A 23,591-nucleotide genomic window follows, 5' to 3' on the forward strand; every position below is an offset into this window, starting at 1 on the left:
CTTAACCTGAATATTAATGGAATGTAAATGTAGCCAGTGTAGTTTTCTGTATATTTTAGATAATTAAGTGACATAACTGGTGTTGTCATTTACATGTAAGTTGCTGAATTGCTAAGACCTTGCTGACTTTTCAGATATTCTGAGGTATCTGGTGACCTGTGTTCTTCAATCATCCACCTTATTCGTTGTTTGAATACACACAGAACATACTTTTTATTTTTTGCTCTATAGATGCTCTGCACTCTTGGTAGCTCGCTGGAACAGCTGTAGTGGCTATTTAGTACTTGACATGGTTTGTCCCGTTTCATGCCATTACATTTATATGATGTGTCATATGATTCATGCACATGTTTTATGACATCAGTCAGTTCTTATTGATCCAGGACAAATTACAGCATGTCGTTGTTTGCACCCCCCCCCAACCCACAGTCACATGTGCCACATGATGGAGGATCCACTGTGGGTGTTGGATAGCAACCATCATCCTGACAACCAGGCTGTCCCCAACTGTCACACATCAGCATGTGTCTGGTGCAGACAACTGAAATGTAGGCGTCCCATTGGCCTTCTCCAGCCGCTGGAGTCCTTAACACTGAGTCACCTGTGTGATGGATCAAATCCAGAGAAATGCTTCATGGTCAAAATGTCACAGCCAGCATTCGCTCACCGAGCAAATGACACCCTCTTCATCTGAGTCTTATAAAAGCCCCTCTCACACAGAAGGCCCGTGTGCAGCGTTTAAAAAAGTACCTGTAGCACTCGCCACTCTCCATGACAAAACATGTCACGACTCCCTACAAATACATCACACAATAACACGTGCTTGTTGGCAATCACCAGGGTGTGGTGAGTGTTTTTGTAATGTTCAAATTCATCGCCACTCAACTTCACTCGCCGCACATTCAGCCCTTTACATGCCACCAACTCTCCACACACGCGCCATCCGTGTGAAAGGCTGGAAAGCAGCAGGTTGTTCAGTAACTTCAAATATATAAAAGAAAGAAGAAACGAGAGATAAAATTGATAAAATGTTGACCAGGAAGCAGCAGATGATGCACTATGTTAAATGACACGGAACAATGTGCACATTCAGCAGTCACATGGCACATACATGTGCTATGTGACAGTATTCAACAGTATTTGCGCCAAGTATAGTAGACCAATGGTTGTGGCTAGCATGCCACAGTTTGTTGTACACAAAATCATTCCAGGTCTATCCAAGGATCCTCTGAAATGACCAAATACCAGTTATTGCTGTCGGTCACAGGTTGGCATCCCAGTCTCACAAATGTAGAGTCAGAAAGGAAGCAGCAGGGGCACAAAAACTTGGACCGTCATTCTCCTGAATCGTTAAACACCTCTGCCCAGCAACTTCACAAGTCCACAAACTCTTCCCAGGTGTCTCTTCATCTCAAAGGTCGAGGACCAAGAGGCATGAATGTCAGTGCTGAGATAAGTGATCGTCTCTACAGTGTCTTGGGATGTTTTGATGGAAAAACCGAATGAGACACTTCTGATGACCAAGATCAGGACGTCATTGAAATCCTTGCTCTCAGTCTTGATCCAGGACAATTTCAAACTCAGGCACTCAGCAGAAAGTAAGTAAACCATATATTAGGGCCCCTTCGCATAGTAGGAATAAGTACAAATCAGGGAGAATCACAGCGGAACAGCTCGTATGAGCGAACCACGAAAACATCGAGCATATGGGCAGGCGTGAACGAACCCGCTGTGACAGTATCGTGCACACAATGGTGCTGTGCAAGCAGGAACACAGTGAGAGGAGCTGGGACGTGGTGCACCACATCGCGCCCCTGATGTGGAGAACAATAAAATAAATGCCAGTGGAGAACAATAAAATAAATACCAGCTGTATAATTAGTGAATATCACTGTGTTGACATAAATAATAAATAAAAGGGGACACAATACAGAACCCCGTGGTTAAATAACCCTGGATAAATAAAAAATAAATGCCACTCACAGGATTCAAACCTGCAATTTACAAAAGCTTTGATTACCAGACGGAAACTTTACCACTGCCCTATACAATCCCTTTCTTAGGAGTGTGAAATGGCTAAAATCAACAAGAAGATAAATATATACGAGGTCTATTAGAAAAGTATCCGACCTTATTATTTTTTTCAAAAACCACATGGATTTGAATCACGTGTGATTACATCAGACATGCTTGAACCCTCGTGGGCATGCAAGAGTTTTTTCACGCCTGTCGGTTACGTCATTCGCCTGTGGGCAGTCTTTGAGTGAGGAGTCGTCCACCCACTCGTCGATTTTTTTCATTGTTTAGGAATGGCTCAGAGACTGTTGCTTTGTTTGATAAAAAAATTTTCAAAACTGTAAGGCACAACTGAGTGGACACCATTCAATAAATTCAGCTGGTTTTCGGTAAAAATTTTAACGGCTGATGAGAGATTTTGGTCTGGTAGTGTCGCTTTAAGGACGGTCCACGGCGCCTGACGGCGATCTGCGCTTCGAGGCGGCAGCGTCTCGCCGTTTCAAGTTGAAAACTTCCACATTTCAGGCTCTGTTGACGCAGTAAGTCGTCAGAGAACAGAGAACTTTCAGAAGAAGTCGGCATGAGGAGTTTATTCGGACATTCCATTGTTAACGGTCATTTTGTAATGAAAGAACGTGCGGGCAGAGTCGCATGTCGGGCTGGACCCGACCGCGGGGGGTCGCGGCAGGAAAAACACCTCCGTTGGAAATCTTAACGGGCAAGTTGGAACATGCCCAAGCTGTTAAACAATTTCTCAGTTACTCACTTGTTGAAAGCCATTAAAAGCCGCCTGAATTCTACAAATGGTTTTCAACACGGAGGTGTTTTTCCTGTCGCGGCGCACACAGATTTGCCGAGTCATCACGGAAACGACTCGGCGAATTTGCGCGTACGTCTTTCATTAAAAAAATGTCCTTAAACAGTGGAATGTCCGCATAAATTCCTCATGCCGGCCTCTTCTGAATCTTCTCTGTTCTCTCACGATGTCCTGGGTGAATTAAGCCTTAAATTAGGATGTTTTCAGCTCGAAACAGGCCGACGACAGCGCCTGGAAGCGCTGCAGGACGTCCCGCTCTGTGGGAAGTCCTTACACCGACAGAAACACCCCATAATCTCTCATCAGCCCTTAAACTTTTCACAGAAAACCAGCTTAATTTCTCGAATAGTGTCCACTCGGATATTCCTCACAGGTCCAGAAAAAATTTTGATAAAGCAACGCGCGCCGTCTCGAGCAGCGTGTGAAACAAAGGAATTCAGCCGAGAGGGCGGGACCACATCTCACTCAAGGCCTGCCCACAGGGAAATGACGTCACCGACGCGTGAAAAAACTCACGCATGCGCACGAGGGGTCAAGCATGATTGGTGTAATCGCATGTCATTCAAATCCATATAGTTAAAAAAAAAATAAAAGGGTCGGTTTATTATCTAAGAGACCTCGTATATTTTTTTAAAGAGAGAAAGCACCATGATAATTGACCAAACAGCGTTTGTTAGGGCATATTTCTGCTGATTCTGCTGCTTTTGGCTTGTCATATGGTCCTGCAGTGTGCCACTCACAGGACACATGTGTCCTGTCAGAGAGACTTGCCATTCAGATCGCCTGCTGTGTGTCCACATGAAGTATTCCATTCCAGCTGGGACAGCCTGTCAATGTGTGCACTCTCCAGCCCATAGCAAAAGCAATATATATGTTTTTTATGTATTTCCAAGTGAGGACAGCAAGCACACACGTGCATGTCCGTCAAAACATGGTCTGCAGCTGTGACGTCTAGGACCAGAGATCTCAACACCTGCAGCTTTTGGCAAACACACACCCTGTCAGTCCAGTACACACACCAACACACCATCTGTACATCCATACAGTGAGGAAAGTAAGTATTTGAACACCTTGCGATTTTGCAAGTTATCCCCCTTAGAAATCATGGAGGGGTCTGAAATTTTCATCTTAGGTGCATGTCCACTGTGAGAGACATAATCTAAAAAAAATCCAGAAATCACAACGTATGATTTTTTAAATAAATGATTTGTATGTTACTGCTGCAAATAAGTATTTGCACACCTGTGAAAATCAATGTTAATATTTGGTACAGTAGCCTTTGTTTGCAATTACAGAGGTCAAACATTTCCTGTAGTTTTTGACCAGGTTTGCACACACTGCAGCAGGGATTTTGTCCACTCCTCCATATAGATCTTCTCTAGATCTTTCAGGTTTGGAGTTTCAGCTCCCTCCAAAGATTTTCTATTGAGTTCAGGTCTGGAGACTGGCCAGGCCACTCCAAGACCTTGAAATGCTTCTTACGGAGCCCCTTCTTAGTTGCCCTGGCTGTGTGTTTGGGGTCATTGTCATCCTGGAAAACCCAGCCATGAGCCATCTTCAATGGTCTTACTGAGGGAAGGAGGTTGTTTGCCAAAATCTTGCAATACATGACCCCATCCATCCTCCCTTCAATACAGTGCAGTTGTCCTGTCCCCTTTGCAGAAGAGCACCCCCAGAGTATGATGTTTCCACCCCCATGCTTCACATTTGGGATGGTTTTCTTGGGGTTGTTCTCATCCTCTAAATATGGTAAGTGGAGTTGATTCTAAAAAGCTCTATTCTGGTCTCATCTGACCACATGACCTTCTCCCATGCCTCCTCTGGATCATCCAGATGGTCACTGGTGAACTTCAAACGGGCCTGGACATGTGCTGGCTTGAGCAGGGGTACCTTGCTGCCCTGCAGGATTTTAAACCATGACAGCATCATGTGTTACTAATGTAATCTTTGTGACTGTGGTCCCAGCTCTCTTCAGGTCATTGACCAGGTCCTCCTGTGTAGTTCTGAGCTTTCTCAGAATCATCCTTACCCCACAAAGTGAGATCTTGCATGGAATCCCAGACGGAGGGAGATTGACAGTCATCTTGTGTTTCTTCCACTTTCTAATAAATAATAATAACAGTTGTTGTCTTCTACCAAGCTACTTGCCTGTTGTCCTGTAGTCCATCCCAGCCTTGTGCAGGTCTACAGTTTTGTCCCTGGTGTCCTTCGACAGCTCTTTGGTCTTGGCTACGGTGGACAGGTTGGAGTGTGATTGATTGAGTGTGTGAACAGGTGTCTTTTATACAGGTAACAAGTTCAAACAGGTGCAATTAATACAGGTAAAGAGTGCAGAATAAGAGGGCTTCTTAAAGAAAAATTAACAGGTCTGTGTGAGGTAGAATTCTTGCTGGTTGGTAGGTGTTCAAATACTTATTTGCAGCAGTAACATACAAATAAATAAAAAAAAAAAAAAATCATACATTGTGATTTCCGGATTTTTTTTTTTTAGATTATGTCTCTCACAGTGGACATGCACCTAAGATGAAAATTCCAGACCCCTCCATGATTTCTAAGTGGGAGAACTTGCAAAACCGTAGGGTGTTCAAATACTTATTTTCCTCACTGTATATCAGCAGCTCATGCAAGTGTGCTCCCCCCCACCCCGGCACTCCACGTGTTTACGGATGGGGGTGGGGGAGCACAATACACTCACGGTTCACATGCATGGCACGTGTGTGCGGGAGGAACCGACACTCTGGCACCTCACATGTGTGTTGCTGTTTTGCAAAGCCACACTTGTGGGGGCACTTAGATTTCACATCCAGCTTGAAAGTGATTGTCTGCTGACTGTGGTCATGCGAATCAATCAAACAATCAATTTTTTTTTTATATATAGCGCCAAATCACAACAAACAGTTGCCCCAAGGCGCTTTATATTGTAAGGCAAGGCCATACAATAATTATGTAAAACCCCAACGGTCAAAACGACCCCCTGTGAGCAAGCACTTGGTGACAGTGGGAAGGAAAAACTCCCTTTTAACAGGAAGAAACCTCCAGCAGAACCAGGCTCAGGGAGGGGCAGTCTTCTGCTGGGACTGGTTGGGGCTGAGGGAGAGAACCAGGAAAAAGACATGCTGTGGAGGAGAGCAGAGATCGATCACTAATGATTAAATGCAGAGTGGTGCATACAGAGCAAAAAGAGAAAGAAACTGTGCATCATGGGAACCCCCCAGCAGTCTACATCTATAGCAGCATAACTAAGGGATGGTTCAGGGTCACCTGATCCAGCCCTAACTATAAGCTTTAGCAAAAAGGAAAGTTTTAAGCCTAATCTTAAAAGTAGAGAAGGTGTCTGTCTCCCTGATCTGAATTGGGAGCTGGTTCCACAGGAGAGGAGCCTGAAAGCTGAAGGCTCTGCCTCCCATTCTTCTCTTACAAACCCTAGGAACTACAAGTAAGCCTGCAGTCTGAGAGCGAAGCGCTCTATTGGGGTGATATGGTACTACGAGGTCCCTAAGATAAGATGGGACCTGATTATTCAAAACCTTATAAGTAAGAAGACGAATTTTAAATTCTATTCTAGAATTAACAGGAAGCCAATGAAGAGAGGCCATTATGGGTGAGATATGCTCTCTCCTTCTAGTCCCCATTAGTACTCTAGCTGCAGCATTTTGAATTAACTGAAGGCTTTTTAGGGAACTTTTAGGACAACCTGATAATAATGAATTACAATAGTCCAGCCTAGAGGAAATAAATGCATGAATTAGTTTTTCAGCATCACTCTGAGACAAGACCTTTCTAATTTTAGAGATATTGCATAAATGCAAAAAAGCAGTCCTACATATTTGTTTAACATGCGCTTTGAATGACATATCCTGATCAAAAATGACTCCAAGATTTCTCACAGTATTACCAGAGGTCAGGGTAATGCCATCCAGAGTAAGGATCTGGTTAGACACCATGTTTCTAAGATTTGTGGGGCCAAGTACAATAACTTCAGTTTTATCTGAGTTTAAAAGCAGGAAATTAGAGGTCATCCATGTCTTTATGTCTGTAAGACAATCCTGCAGTTTAGCTAATTGGTGTGTGTCCTCTGGCTTCATGGATAGATAAAGCTGGGTATCATCTGCGTAACAATGAAAATTTAAGCAATACGAATGACCGCACATTTTCTAAGTGCCAAGTGAGCAGTGTTAGATGTTCATGTGTGTCAGGTGGAATTTGGCCGACACCTGCCACGAGAGGGTTTGATGGTGTCTCACCATGCACACTCTGTTTTTCAGCCGCTGGTGTGCGCAAATAGTTGTAGCAACAGGCGTTGGAGGCAGCTACGATTTTACACGTACTGCATACGATTCCTGCTTCATGCTCAATTCAACCACTATGTGTGAAAGGGCCCTTAACAAAATCTTGGTACAACAGTTTTTCTTTACATGGCCCACTATTTTGACATTACAGACACATTTTCTCAATGCATGTGCAGTCTACAAATAAAGTGACTAAATACAGCTTCTTTACAACCTGCACTTTATTTGGGCGTACCTTACACACTGTAAAGGGCAAAGTGCAGTTGAACACACTGCAAATGCACTTGCAATCTGTGCTTTGGAAAGTGTACTGCAGATTACCAACATGGTGCTTTCTATTTCTTTTCCACAGATTAAGTGGGAATGCCACATAGGAAGAAAACTTTTTTTTTGGTGTGTCTTAAAAAAAAAAGTGTTTCAGTTCCACAACATAACTCACAAATCTTAAGGTAGTGATCACAAAGTGATTCTAGAAAGGGCTGTTAAGGTGCAAGTTCTGATTCCTGCAGAGTACGTCAGCACCTGAACTCACTGAGAAATTTCTCCACACTGCTCTAAGTGGTGTCAGGCAGTGAAATCACATGGAGTGTGTGATTGTAATGAACATCTACACCCTGCAGGCATAATACATACTTCAAGAGACTCAGATGAGGTGCATAACTTGTATTAGGAGGGAAAGTCAGCTATATGACATTTTTTGTCCATGTGGTACATGTCTCTGAGCATGATTTAGCACACAGACACCATAAATGGCTCATTGGCTGAACTCAATTCAATTATGTGTGGAGGATTTCCATCTAATAAATATATGTAGCCCCAACTCAAATAAAACACATCCATGCAAGATAATGTGATTTAATTTAGTTGGGTTTATTAGATGGAAATCCTGCCCATAATTGAATTGAGTTCATCCAATGCATCAGTTTTTTGAGTGCGGGTGCATCAGTGTTGAGGACCCTATTAACTACAAAAGGCCAAGGACACATGCACGTTTCATCTGACTACAGCAGATCTATAGTTAGTCTCTATAGGTGGGATGGATCCAGACCTGACCTGTTTGACAGATCACCCCATATTTCCTGAGAGAAAATACAGATACAGTGTTATTTTATCGGAATCATTAATTATTCAGATATGCATCAATTCAGCTATGAAATAACTAGACCAGGTCAAGTCAAGTCTGGTATTCATGCACCATGGCATCTACAACAAGACAGAACCACCTTGGATGCTAGATATAAAACACCCACCTTTTAAAAGTTTCCATGCATCTCAGACAACCAAGTGAAAAGTCGTTGTCTCCTTGGTCTTTTGCAGTCGCTGGGGACCTCAACACTGAAACACCTATGTGCTGGATCATACACAGGTAAATGCACCACATGGCCAAAATGTCATAGTTGACACTTCTTTATAATGCAAGTGGTACTTATCAGGTAAATGAGATGAGATGAGATTTATTGTCATTGTCATTACATGAGTGCAACAACAACAAAATTATGTTTACACTCCAATTACCTCAGACAAGATACAGCAATTAATCCACAATTATTACTTGTTTTCCGTAATAATGGCACACATCAGAATTAAAGACAACACATATACATTTGACATTGTTTATGTGCACTAAACTTGAAGCAGTCCGTCATCCAAAATGAGGCAAAGTGGGTGAAGGCTGCAGCAGGAGGGGCCCACGCCACCCAGCTTAGGGAGTTGAAGGCTGCAGCAGTAAAAACCGCGCTGCCTTCGAGGTGGCAGGGAGGAAGCCAGTGTGAGGGGAGTGGAGAGACATGGGGGGGGGGGGTGTAATAGAGATGGAGGGAGGGAGACGTGTCGTGTGCAGATGAGTTAAGTTTCTGTCAGTTTCTGTCCGTGTGTGTGTAAAGTCTGACATTGCTAGGCAACAGCAGGCGGGGGGGGTAGATAGATGAGAAGGAGGAGCCGAATTCCTTCACCAAGGCCGTAGATCCTTCTGGGGGAAGAGCAGGGTATTTGCCCTTCAGGAGCCGATATGGCTGCCATGTTGATATTAGGCGGAGAGATACAGAATTCCATTTACTGCACCTCTGACCGTCTAGAGTCCAAATGTATGAAGAATATTTTCCGGTCCTCAGCAGCACATTCCTTTGCAATGCTGTGATATGCTCCAAGATGGTATCCATTTTGCGTTTGAGTTCAAGAGTTCATGCCACTGAGATTACACAGCATTGCCCAACTCATTAATCATGACGGACAGACAAGGGGACGAGATTCTGGAAGCAGCCGTCTTGCTAATATTCCTGTGGGTCAGGGCAGCGCACAAACCAATCAGTGCCAAACCATCCATCCATCCATTTTCTTCCCCTTTATCCAGAGTTGGGTCGCGGGGGCAGCAGCTCAAGCAAAGCCACCCAGAACTGCCGATCCACACACAGGGAACGAGCAAGTTCAAGTTCAGCGCGAAACTTCCCACCATAAAAGCAAATAGAAATAAATCCTCAACTTCTTCCACAGAGAGTGGAGCCAAGCATGTCACACTCCATTCTCTCAGGCATCGAGAGCATAGCCCGCTAGGTAGGTTCCATCAGGGCACGCAGGGTCCCCCAGCCCTGATTTCCTTCTCGAAAAAAATGGTGCCAATAGCATTGGGAGACCAGCTGATCAATTCCATGGTTAATCCAAATCTTAATTTGAAGAATTCACAGTCTGGTGAAGCTGGGACTTTGAAGGTCAGAGCAGAGATAATGAACAGAAAGGAGGAGAGGAGAGAGGAGGAATGTGACCATCCTTGCCGGAGCCCCAAGCTGAAAACAGTCTCTCAAAGAAACCACTCATTTGATCAAAACTCATTCCAGTGGTACCCAAGGGCCCTCAAAAGAGACCTAGTACCAAAGACTTCCAGTCATCTCTGTGGGATGTGGGTGGATACACCTACTTTTAGCCTGATTGCCCCAATGGTCAATGTACGGAGAGAGTGGCAGCTGCTGTGATGGACTTTCTCTCGAATGATGTCAGCTAACCACACCAAAGATGCTAAAATAGATATGGGGTCTAATCATGTCAAAAGCTGCAGTAGCATTAAGTAACAAGAGTGTGTGTCCAAAGCAAAGAAAAGCTGAATTATGCTTGAACTAGAGCCCGACAGATATGGATTTTTTTGGGGGGGAGGGGTGCGACCTTACTGATACAAATATTTGAGTTATCTGCCAATATATACATTAATTGGCAATGATTCTGAACAATTCAATATTTCAGTATTAAACACTGATGTCATAGAAATGTAAATAAGGATTGATATTCCACAGATTAAACATGAATTTTATTCCAAATAACTATAAATATTACTGACAACTTTCTGCCTTCACTCAGACTGCAGCTGCTGTTTCACATCAATTAGCATTTGTATAAAATAGACTTCTCACCTATTCTTCTCCCGCCAAGCTGGCAGCATATTGACTACTTATCTCGTCGCTGTAAAATGCCCACTTGCATTGAAAATGGCAGCTGGTTGCTTTGCCTCCATAAATGGACTGCATTTATATAGCGCTTTTCCATCTGCATCAGACGCTCAAAGCACTTTACAATAATGCCTCACATTCACCCCGATGTCAGGGTGCTGCCATACAAGGCGGTCACTACACACCGGGAGCAATAGGGGATTAAGGACCTTGCACAAGGGCCCTTAATGATTTTCCAGTCAGGTGGGGATTTGAACCGAGGATCTTCTGTTCTCAAGCCAAACACCTTAACCACTAGACCATCACCTCCCCTCCAACTGTTGGAACTATCCGTGACCTGGCCCTGGATAAGTGGTTGAAGATGCGTGAGTGAGTAAGAGCGTTGCAAACAATGTGACTATAGGATGATGGGGGTCCCAGCCATGCTTGATAGCATTGTAAATAATGCCGACAGAGTGCCCTATGCTGGACAAACTACATAATGTATGTAATGTATGTAAAATGTCCATGAAGGGCTGATATCAGCCAAAATTATTGGTAAACCTATATATCAGTCAACCTCTAGGCTGAACAAATCTGAGTTCTCTGCCTTCAACCTAAGTCTAATTCTCATTTGTACTTCTTGGATCCATTTTCTTTTGCTGCCGAGGTCAGTTTCTGTCCCACTGTTCATTCCAAGACAGCATAGGACATCAGAAAACACGGCAGCACAAAGGAGGCAAACAAATTCCTTGTACAGCAAGACCTCTCTCTCAAAGCTGGACCACAGGGAGCATGTTTATGCATTTTATTCAGCAGGACAGTAAAACTTCAAAGTACATCAGTGTCTTACTGTGTTGAGCTCCATTCCACAAGCAACACAAAGTCCAAATGTGACCCATCCTGTTGCCAATTTTTTGTATAGATGTCTCACTGTTACATTTCTACGTCTTCAAATAAAGGTGTACCAGCCTCCAAAAAATACCCTTCACAGAAATCTAGCACTGGCTTTCAGAAACAATCATTTCATTTGTGTATTTCAGACATTTGCAGGATAGTCTTACCCAGAGAAGAGAGCAAGCGAGTTCAAGGACACTCACTGAACCAACACATTTGATGAATTACATATTTTGCCAGTTGTGTGAAACCTCAAACAAAATGTTTCTTGTTTGATGGCAAAGAAAATGCTTTATGCGCAGATTTGTTAATACATTACATGGTAATTGAATTGTGGTATTGAATTTTGCTCAGCCGCTGCACTCAGCTGTCAGACTGGTTATAATAAATGTCTCACTTGAACAATCATTGCTACCAGGTGCTCAAAAACACAGAAAAAAGAGCTTGTAAGCTGGTAATTTCAAAAAAAGAAGTAAAAAAAAAATTGGCAGGTGGCCCGTTTGATAGCAGTAACCACTGCATCCACCAAAGGTCACACATCACATCATCCGAGACAAAGTCGTCCCAAAAAGTCTCTGCACTGGTCACTATGTATTTTCTGCATCAGATTCAGAGCATCGGTGGCTCAGTGGTTAGCACTGATGCCTCACACCAAGAAGGTCATGGGATTGCTACCCGCCTAGGGATGGGTATCGATAAGGTTTTATCGATATCGATGCCATTATCGATTCTACTTATCGATCCGATTCTTTATCGATTCCCTTATCGATACCTCGTGAATTTTGTACTAAAAGTAGGCTTTACAGGTTTTCTATGTATTTCCTTGAGTCTTAAAGCAAATAAATATGAAATTAGTCACTTGAGTATCCTTGCAACACAGTATCCTTGATCTCTGGACATAAATAAAAATAAACAAAACTGTGTTTCGCTTTGAAGTTATTCAGACTGAATTCTATCGTTCTATCTTGACTTGTCAGAGAGCCGCGCAACATTTGGAGCTGTGTGAACAGAATGGAGGATGATTATTGTTTCTTTCTCGCAACGAGACAGGAGTCCCAGTTAGTAACTTTAATCTGCACAAAAGCGAATCACGACTCATATTCAGTGATGAAAGTGGTGAAAAACAAAAAAAGCTGAAACCCAAAATTACCCCCAACACCACCTGCACGAAAATGTTTGAATTCTAGAAGCTCTGAAATGCAATCTGGGACTATTCCAGACAATAAACTGGAGTGAGTGCAGCATCCATTTAGGTGAGAAAAAAAAAAATACAACTTTCCTTATTCAAATTCATTCCAGTAGTATTCTGCTCTTAGAAGGATGCAGCAGTTTTCTAGTTTGGCAGATAGTTCTGGAGGAAATCACTGAAGAAATTAACAAATTGAAAATATGGTTTGACCGAAACAAACTGTCATTAAACTTAAATAAGACAGGGATGAAATGGAGGTGTGAGAGTCACTAGGTGTTCACAGGAAACACTTATTTCTGTATGTATTTATTTATTTATGTTAGTTGCTATTATATATTTTCTGTTGTGTTTCTATTCAGGTTCTTTTTGTCTCTTTCTCTAAAATTGTATATAATAATCATTAGATTATTAATATATAAGCAAAAATAAATTTAAGGAATATTACAACTTGAAAACAAATGCACCCGAACGTGATGACAGCTGCAATTGCTAAATGCTAACTTTTAACATTGAAAATGCCATAGACATGCTAACGCGTTAGCATCGCTCCCGTTTTTAAGTTATAAAATACATCTATCAACTGTTTCAGAAGACCATAACAGGTCGGTTTAACATAGAAAAGGTAAATAATACTCACAGACGTATGCTCTTTAGGGTTTTAGCGGGGGGAAATTAAGCGAAAGAAAAAAATTAACGAAGCAATCGACCGAAGCATTGCTTCAATCTGCGAACCACGCTTCGATTGGTTCAAGGTTCAAAGCAAAGCCGCGCTGCAGAAAAGTTGATTAAGGATCTGCTGCAGGGTCTGTAATCAATGGAGAGAAATGATCATTTTCCTGACAAACACCCGCCAAAACAACGGCCACTCTGAAGGACCCATAACAGAATCGTTAAGCACAAAGCTTATTGATGTCGGTGGATCGAATCATTTCTTAACGATACCCGAAAGGAACCGGTTCTCGATACCCATCCCTATACCCGCCTGATCCTTTCTGGGTGGAATTTGCATGTTCTCGCCATGTCTGCGTGGGTTTCCTCCGGACACTTTGGCTTCCTCCAGCAATCAAAAATGTGCTTATTTAGGGTCTACTCTTTCCTCTGCCTCTGACCAATGCAGCGTCTACATCTATAATTGGTACTTGTGTGCCGGACTGTGCCTGCATCGTGTCTAACTATTATTAGGATGGGTTAAATATAGCGGACAAATTTTGTTGTCGGTATGTACACTGACAATACAGGCCCTTCTTCAAACGTCCTGCTAAAAAGGCATAGGAGCCGATTTTGGTCAAGACATGTTTTGCTCAGGGCAGAAAGCTTCCCGCTTGGAAACTTAAATTACACTTCGAAGATGACAGTAAAACTTTCTATACCAATGTATACATGCAACAGCTTGGGAGCTAACTGCAAAAATATATCAGGACCAAATCAACCAGGAGGCTGTAGCACCAGAAAATATCAAATATAATAATAATAAGAAGAATCATAATAAAATACAGCAAGCAAAGCTTCAAATACCTTATCTGTCATTTCTGTAGCATAGCAGGGACAACAGACTACATCTTCTTAATCTTTGTAGACGTGATCGCTGTGCCACACTCCTGGAAACAGTCCTTCATTTGTGCAGAGTAAAAATACACTCTGCTAGAGGACATTTGGTCCCACTGCAAATACTGTTAAATCAACTCTATCACTGTAAAAGTGAACTTTAGTAGAGCTGATCAACTAGATTCAAGCTAATTTAACATAATGAAGAAGTTGATTTTGAAGGATCTGGACTGTGCAGTCTATTTCCTCTGCAAAATGTACTGGGTAATGTTGGAATGTTCCATGACACATGTCCAAATGTCCTCAGACCGCTTAATGTTACACACTGGATTTGACCTGACTGCTTTACATACCGTCATAATGCATGCCCAAATGGCATAATTTGTGCACAGTCTAAACTGATAAATCTAAGTGCTTCATCTCTGTTTGGGACAAACCTTGGCACTATGAAATGTTCTGTTATTGCTTATCACCCTGACACAAACACATTCATTATAAAGTTTTGATATGACACATACTGCTTGAAGATAACAGTGCAATCATGTCACCTGCTTACCACATCAACGCAACACGATTTGCAGTCAGTCACACAGCTCCTCAGACCCACACAGCAGGGAAAGACCTGCCCACCTGGGAGCAGGTCAAGTACAGGCTTAAGAACAGCATAGCCTTAAGGTTGGGGTTCTCACTTGCAACGGTGCATGTGACATTTTGCTTCTGGAAGATCCTAGCGCTGTCTTAGTGACTGTTCATCAGTGCCAGCATCTTTTTAATACAATGTCTGGTTTTTAAGTCTGTCTCTTGTCAGTTATTGATTTTGCCACCACATAAAACTACCGGGTGGGGTTCAGCAAACAGAAAATCCCCTACAGTAACAACAGCAACAATAACAAGAATTTACCTACTGAGATACAGTAAAACAGTCTGATTCTGTGGACTGTTTAAAACGAAGGTTAAAGAGCCATTTGTTTTCTCACTATGATAACTGACACAGACTTACTTGCATTCAATCATTTTTTTTCTTTTCCCTTTCATTTGGGTACAAGTACATGTGCTAATTTGGTTAAATAACAAAAATTTCTGGTGTGGATTTTTAACAGCTGCATATGAATCCAATAATAATAATAAAAGTGAGTAGATTGGTTTTAACTAATGCATTTACAGTTGTATGTAAAAGGTTGGGAACCCCTGATGATTTCCATGATTTTTCTTTATAGATCATTGGTTGTTTGGATCAACAATTTCAGTTATAAATATATCGTATATATAGCAGACAAACAGTGATATTTGAGAAGTGAAATGAAGTTTATAGGATTTACAGAAAGTGTGCAATAATTCTTTAAACAAAATTGGGCAGGTGCATAAATTTAGGCACCCAAAAACATTTAGCAGATCCTCCTTTTGCAGAAATAACAGCCTCTAAATGCTTCCTATAAGTTCCAATGAGAGTCTGGATTCTGGTTGAAGGTATTTTGGACCAATCTTCTTTACAAAACATGTCAGGTTTCACACCACACCACAGATTTTCAATAATATTCAGGTCTGAGGACTGAGATGGATATTCCAGAATGCTGTACTCGTTCCTCTGTATGAATGCCTTAGTAGATTTTGAGCAGTGTTTAGGATCGTTGTCTTGTTGAAAGATCCAGCTCTGCCGCAACTTCAGCTTTGTCACTAATTCATGAACAGTGTTCTCAAGAATCTGCTAATATTGACTGGAATCCATGTGACCGTCAACTTTAACAAGATTCCCAGGACCTGCACTGGCCATACAGCCCCACAGCATGATGGAACCATCTCCAAATTTTACTGTAGGTAGCAAGTGTTTTTCTTGGAATGCTGTGTTCTTTTTCCGCCATGCATACTGCCCCTTGTTATGTCCAAGTAACTCAATTTTAGTTTCATCAGTCCACAGCACCTTGTTCCAAAACAAAATGAAGCTGGCTTGTCCAAATGTATCTGCTGTATGTATTTTGCTGTATCTGTTAGCTGTTTAATCTGCGCAGTTAGATTGATCTAGATAACTAGATAACGATTTGTTTCACAGTGTAATCTTCACGTGCCTTAACTAAAGCACTCCCTCTGCTGAATCACCTCTAAATTATTTACACATTATTCACTTTGTGTGTTTTTAGGAATCCGCTAGCTTAGCGCAGCTACTAGCTCTTAGCCGATTTAGCATGGCGGCTTCTCCTGTCTCTCCCGCACTTTTCTGGTCTGGGTGTGAAATGTTCGGTCTCCTTTAGCAGTAATGGTGCTTGTAATAAGTGTAGCTTATTCGTAGCTTTGGAGGCCAGGCTGGGTGAATTGGAGACTCGGCTCCGCACCATGGAAAATTCTATAACTAGCCAGGCCCCTGTAGTCGGTGCGGACCAAGGTAGCTTAGCCGCCGTTAGTTCCCTTCCAGCAGATCCTGAGCAGCCGGGAAAGCAGGCTGACTGGGTGACTGTGAGGAGGAAGCGTAGCCCTAAACAGAAGCACCATGTACACCGCCAACCCGTTCACATTTCTAACCGTTTTTCCCGACTCGGCGACACACCCAACGAGGATCAAACTCTGGTTATTGGCGACTCTGTTTTGAGAAATGTGAAGTTAGCGACACCAGGAACCATAGTCGATTGTCTTCCTGGGGCCAGAGCAGGCGACATTGAAGGAAATTTGAAACTGCTGGCTAAGGCTAAGCGTAAATTTGGTAAAATTCTAATTCACGTCAGCAGTAATGACACCCAGTTACGCCAATCGGAGGTCACTAAAATTAACATTGAATCGGTGTGTAACTTTGCAAAAACAATGTCGGACTCTGTAGTTTTCTCTGGGCCCCTCCCCAGTCGGACCGGGAGTGACATGTTTAGCCACATGTTCTCCTTGAATTGCTGGCTGTCTGAGTGGTGTCCAAAAAATGAGGTGGGCTTCATAGATAATTGGCAAAGCTTCTGGGGAAAACCTGGTCTTGTTAGGAGAGACAGCATCCATCCCACTTTGGATGGAGCAGCTCTCATTTCTAGAAATCTGGCCAATTTTCTTAAATCCTCCAAACCGTGACTATCCAGGGTTGGGACCAGGAAGCAGAGTTGTAGTCTTACACACCTCTCTGCAGCTTCTCTCCCCCTGCCATCCCCTCATTACCCCATCCCCGTAGAGACGGTGCCTGCTCCCAGACCACCAATAACCAGTAAAAATCTATTTAAGCATAAAAATTCAAAAAGAAAAAATAATACAGCACCTTCAACTGCACCACAGACTAAACAGTTAAATGTGGTCTATTAAACATTAGGTCTCTCTCTTCTAAGTCCCTGCTAGTAAATTATATAATAATTGATCAACATATTGATTTATTCTGCCTTACAGAAACCTGGTTACAGCAGGATGAATATGTTAGTTTAAATGAGTCAACACCCCCGAGTCACACTAACTGCCAGAACGCTCGTAGCACGGGCCGAGGCGGAGGATTATCAGCAATCTTCTATTCCAGCTTATTAATTAATCCAAAACCCAGACAGAGCTTTAATTCATTTGAAAGCTTGACTCTTAGTCTTGTCCATCCAAATTGGAAGTCCCAAAAACCAGTTTTATTTGTTATTATCTATCGTCCACCTGGTCGTTACTGTGAGTTTCTCTGTGAATTTTCAGACCTTTTGTCTGACTTAGTGCTTAGCTCAGATAAGATAATTATAGTGGGCGATTTTAACATCCACACAGATGCTGAGAATGACAGCCTCAACACTGCATTTAATCTATTATTAGACTCTATTGGCTTTGCTCAAAAAGTAAATGAGTCCACCCACCACTTTAATCATATCTTAGATCTTGTTCTGACTTATGGTATGGAAATAGAAGACTTAACAGTATTCCCTGAAAACTCCCTTCTGTCTGATCATTTCTTAATAACATTTACATTTACTCTGATGGACTACCCAGCAGTGGGGAATAAGTTTCATTACACTAGAAGTCTTTCAGAAAGCGCTGTAACTAGGTTTAAGGATATGATTCCTTCTTTATGTTCTCTAATGCCATATACCAACACAGTGCAGAGTAGCTACCTAAACTCTGTAAGTGAGATAGAGTATCTCGTCAATAGTTTTACATCCTCATTGAAGACAACTTTGGATGCTGTAGCTCCTCTGAAAAAGAGAGCTTTAAATCAGAAGTGCCTGACTCCGTGGTATAACTCACAAACTCGCAGCTTAAAGCAGATAACCCGTAAGTTGGAGAGGAAATGGCATCTCACTAATTTAGAAGATCTTCACTTAGCCTGGAAAAAGAGTCTGTTGCTCTATAAAAAAGCCCTCCGTAAAGCTAGGACATCTTACTACTCATCACTAATTGAAGAAAATAAGAACAACCCCAGGTTTCTTTTCAGCACTGTAGCCAGGCTGACAAAGAGTCAGAGCTCTATTGAGCCGAGTATTCCTTTAACTTTAACTAGTAATGACTTCATGACTTTCTTTGCTAATAAAATTTTAACTATTAGAGAAAAAATTACTCATAACCATCCCAAAGACGTATCGTTATCTTTGGCTGCTTTCAGTGATCCCGGTATTTGGTTAGACTCTTTCTCTCCGATTGTTCTGTCTGAGTTATCTTCATTAGTTACTTCTTCCAAACCATCAACATGTCTATTAGACCCCATTCCTACCAGGCTGCTCAAGGAAGCCCTACCATTAATTAATGCTTCAATCTTAAATATGATCAATCTATCTTTATTAGTTGGCTATGTACCACAGGCTTTTAAGGTGGCAGTAATTAAACCATTACTTAAAAAGCCATCACTTGACCCAGCTATCTTAGCTAATTATAGGCCAATCTCCAACCTTCCTTTTCTCTCAAAAATTCTTGAAAGGGTAGTTGTAAAACAGCTAACTGATCATCTGCAGAGGAATGGTATACTTGAAGAGTTTCAGTCAGGTTTTAGAATTCATCATAGTACAGAAACAGCATTGGTGAAGGTTACAAATGATCTTCTTATGGCCTCAGACAGTGGACTCATCTCTGTGCTTGTTCTGTTAGACCTCAGTGCTGATTTTGATACTGTTGACCATAAAATTTTATTACAGAGATTAGAGCATGCCATAGGTATTAAAGGCACTGCGCTGCGGTGGTTTGAATCATATTTATCTAATAGATTACAATTTGTTCATGTAAATGGTAAATCTTCTTCACAGACTAAGGTTAATTATGGAGTTCCACAAGGTTCTGTGCTAGGACCAATTTTATTCACTTTATACATGTTTCCCTTAGGCAGTATTATTAGACGGCATTGGTTAAATTTTCATTGTTACGCAGATGATACCCAGCTTTATCTATCCATGAAGCCAGAGGATACACACCAATTAGCTAAACTGCAGGATTGTCTTACAGACATAAAGACATGGATGACCTCTAATTTCCTGCTTTTAAACTCAGATAAAACTGAAGTTATTGTACTTGGCCCCACAAATCTTAGAAACATGGTGTCTAACCAGATCCTTACTCTGGATGGCATTACCCTGACCTCTAGTAATCCTGTGAGAAATCTTGGAGTCATTTTTGATCAGGATAAGTCATTCCATTGTGCACATTAAACAAATATGTAGGACTGCTTTTTTGCATTTGCGCAATATCTCTAAAATTAGAAAGGTCTTGTCTCAGAGTGATGCTGAAAAACTAATTCATGCATTTATTTCCTCTAGGCTGGACTGTTGTAATTCATTATTATCAGGTTGTCCTAAAAGTTCCCTGAAAAGCCTTCAGTTAATTCAAAATGCTGCAGCTAGAGTGCTAACAGGGACTAGAAGGAGAGAGCATATCTCACCCATATTGGCATCTCTTCATTGGCTTCTTGTTAATTCTAGAATAGAATTTAAAATTCTTCTTCTTACTTATAAGGTTTTGAATAATCAGGTCCCATCTTATCTTAGGGACCTCATAGTACCATGTCACCCCAATAGAGCACTTCACTCTCAGACTGCAGGCTTACTTGTAGTTCCTAGGGTTTGTAAGAGTAGAATGGGAGGCAGAGCCTTCAGCTTTCAGGCTCCTCTCCTGTGGAACCAGCTCCCAATTCAGATCAGGGAGACAGACACCCTCTCTACTTTTAAGATTAGGCTTAAAACTTTCCTTTTTGCTAAAGCTTATAGTTAGGGCTGGATCAGGTGACCCTGAACCATCCCCTAGTTATGCTGCTATAGACTTAGACTGCTGGGGGGTTCCCATGATGCACTGAGTGTTTCTTTCTCTTTTTGCTCTGTATGCACCACTCTGCATTTAATCATTAGTGATTGATCTCTGCTCCCCTCCACAGCATGTCTTTTTCCTGTTTCTCTCCCTCAGCCCCAACCAATCCCAGCAGAAGACTGCCCCTCCCTGAGCCTGGTTCTGCTGGAGGTTTCTTCCTGTTAAAAGGGAGTTTTTCCTTCCCACTGTTGCCAAGTGCTTGCTCACAGGGGGTCGTTTTGAGCGTTGGGGTTTTTCTGTAATTATTGTATGGCCTTGCCTTACAATATAAGGCGCCTTGGGGCAACTGTTTGTTGTGATTTGGCGCTATATAAATAAAATTGATTTGATTTGATTTGATTTGAAATGTGCTTTAGCATACCTCAAGTGAATCTGTTTATGGTGTGTACACAGAAAAGGCTTCCTCTGCATTACAGCATCTTACAGCATCTCCTTGTGCAAAGAGTGCTGTATAGTTGAACTATGCACAGAGGCACTATCTGCAGCAAGATCATGTTGTAGGTCTTTGGATCAGGTCTGTGGGTTGACTATGACTGTTCTCACCATCCTTTTCTTCAGCTTATCTGAGATTTTTCTTGGCCTGCCACTTCGGGCTTTAACTAGTATTGTGCCTTTGGTCTTCCATTTCCTTACTATGTTCCTCACAGTGGAAACTGACAGCAATCATTTGAGAGTTATTTAGAGGCTCCCATGTTGTCACTCATTAGATGAGATGCAAAGAGGGGAAACATTTGCAAATGGACACCTTAAATACCCTTTCTCATGACTGGATTCACCCGTGTAAGGAGGTCAATGGTCAATGAGCTTACCAAACCAATTTTGTGTTCCAATAATTACTACTGAATGTATTCAAATCAATAAAATTACAAGTCAATCAATCAATCAACTTTTTTCTTGTATAGCGCCAAATCACAACAAACAGTTGCCCCAAGGCGCTCCACATTGCAAGGCAAGGCCATACAATAATTATGAAACACAGTCTACGTCTAAAGCAACATAACCAAGGGATGGTCCAGGGTCACCCGATCCAGCCCTAACTATAAGCCTTAGCGAAAAGGAAAGTTTTAAGCCTAATCTTAAAAGTAGAGAGGGTATCTGTCTCCCTGATCTGAATTGGGAGCTGGTTCCACAGGAGAGGAGCCTGAAAGCTGAAGGCTCTGCCTCCCATTCTACTCTTACAAACCCTAGGAACTACAAGTAAGCCCGCAGTCTGAGAGCGAAGCGCTCTAATGGGGTAATATGGTACTACGAGGTCCCTAAGATAAGATGGGACCTGATTATTCAAAACCTTATAAGTAAGAAGAAGAATTTTAAATTCTATTCTAGCATTAACAGGAAGCCAATGAAGGGAGGCCAACACGGGTGAGATATGCTCTCTCCTGCTAGTCCCCGTCAGTACTCTAGCTGCAGCATTCTGAACCAACTGAAGGCTTTTTAGGGAACTTTTAGGACAACCTGATAATAATGAATTACAATAGTCCAGCCTAGAGGAAACAAATGCATGAATTAGTTTTTCAGCATCACTCTGAGACAAGACCTTTCTGATTTTAGAGATATTGCGTAAATGCAAAAAGGCAGTCCTACATATTTGTTTAATATGCGCTTTGAATGACATATCCTGATCAAAAATAACTCCAAGATTTCTCACAGTATTACTAGAGATCAGGGAAATGCCATCCAGAGTAACGATCTGGTTAGACACCATGCTTCTAAGATTTGTGGGGCCAAGTACAATAACTTCAGTTTTATCTGAGTTTAAAAGCAGGAAATTAGAGGTCATCCATGTCTTTATGTCTGTAAGACAATCCTGCAGTTTAGCTAATTGGTGCGTATCCTCTGGCTTCATGGATAGATAAAGCTGGGTATCATCTGCGTAACAATGAAAATTTAAGCAATACCGTCTAATAATACTGCCCAAGGGAAGCATGTATAAAGTGAATAAAATTGGTCCTAGCACAGAACCTTGTGGAACTCCATAATTAACTTTAGTCTGTGAAGAAGATTCCCCATTTACATGAACAAACTGTAGTTTGTGTGCCCAAATTTATGTACCTGCCTAATTGTGTTTAAATAATTATTGCACACTTTCTGTAAATACTAGAAACTTCATTTCACTTCTCAAATATCAGTGTGTTCGTCTGCAATATGATATATTTAACTGAAATTTCTGATCCAGACAAGCAATGATTTATAAAGGAAAATCATGAAAATTATCAGGGGTGCCCAAAATTCTGCATACAACTATAGTTTATTATTTAAGTGTCACTAGAAGACCTGAGCTGGACTACATTTACAATTCCAATCACATGAAAATAATTTATGGGAGGGGGCAATGACCCCATTCTACTGTCATGATATTATAGTATTACTATTGCTGAAAAGACCATTCAATTTCTATCAGTTCTTATTTTTCAGTACTCACACTAACTCCCAGTTGCAGTTATATAACCATGCATTTCCCTGTCAAGGCATACATAATTATATCTAACATCCATCAACCAGTATATCTCCATCACTGACATCTTACAAGAAATTTATCAATGAAGGGTCATGGCCTCTTTGGGATCTCCTCACTGAGTGCACTAATTTAATGCCTAACTAAATAAAAAGCCCTCAAAACATAATTAGGAAACTGTTACCTGATCTGCTGGCTGACATTTCCAAGTGTAAAATGAAAAATAACTATAATTAATCACCAAAACATGTATCGAGTTAGACGTTGCAGCGCTCTTGGCAGTCCGTGGCTGTAATCAGATGGCGGAGGGAGAGAGTGAAGTGTAGTGTTGGATTGAGGCCACGGCTCTAAGCTGCAGGAGTTTTTATCCATCTCAAGTAAACTTTATATTAAATATGCTGCACTGTCTATTACTTGTGCACGGCTGTTACTGCATGATGCTTCCTCTATGTGGCGAACAGAAAACGTCTTAAGAGCGGCATCAAAAGTAAAATGATCTCCAATTTATATTAATAATGTGGACGGGTCCATAAGTATGTGGACAGTGACAATGAATTTTGCTATTTTTGCCTCTGTATGCCGCCACAGTGGACTTAAACTGAAACTAGCATGTTGCCCATGGGGATCATGGGCTCTAGACTGGGTAGTGTTATGAAATAGGTCATTTTCAATGGTGGCAATAAATTATGCAAAATTTCTATAATGAATTTAACTAAAAATGCAGGAAATTAGGAATTTAGTTGATGTCATGTGTACA

At 41.6% G+C, this 23,591-nt stretch overlaps 1 long non-coding RNA gene across 1 annotated transcript; it reads right to left on the reverse strand.

Moving 5' to 3' along the window:
* Positions 1–1,391: 1,391 nt before the first annotated feature.
* On the reverse strand, positions 1,392–17,407 carry LOC117506390. The gene is made up of 3 exons (XR_004559451.1): positions 17,397–17,407; positions 5,564–5,570; positions 1,392–1,475 (listed from the first exon to the last, which is right to left on the reverse strand). It is a non-coding gene; the product is annotated as an uncharacterized LOC117506390 (long non-coding RNA).
* Positions 17,408–23,591: the final 6,184 nt, after the last annotated feature.

This window comes from Thalassophryne amazonica, chromosome 3 (assembly GCF_902500255.1).
Source record: "Thalassophryne amazonica chromosome 3, fThaAma1.1, whole genome shotgun sequence".
NCBI lineage: Eukaryota > Metazoa > Chordata > Actinopteri > Batrachoidiformes > Batrachoididae > Thalassophryne > Thalassophryne amazonica.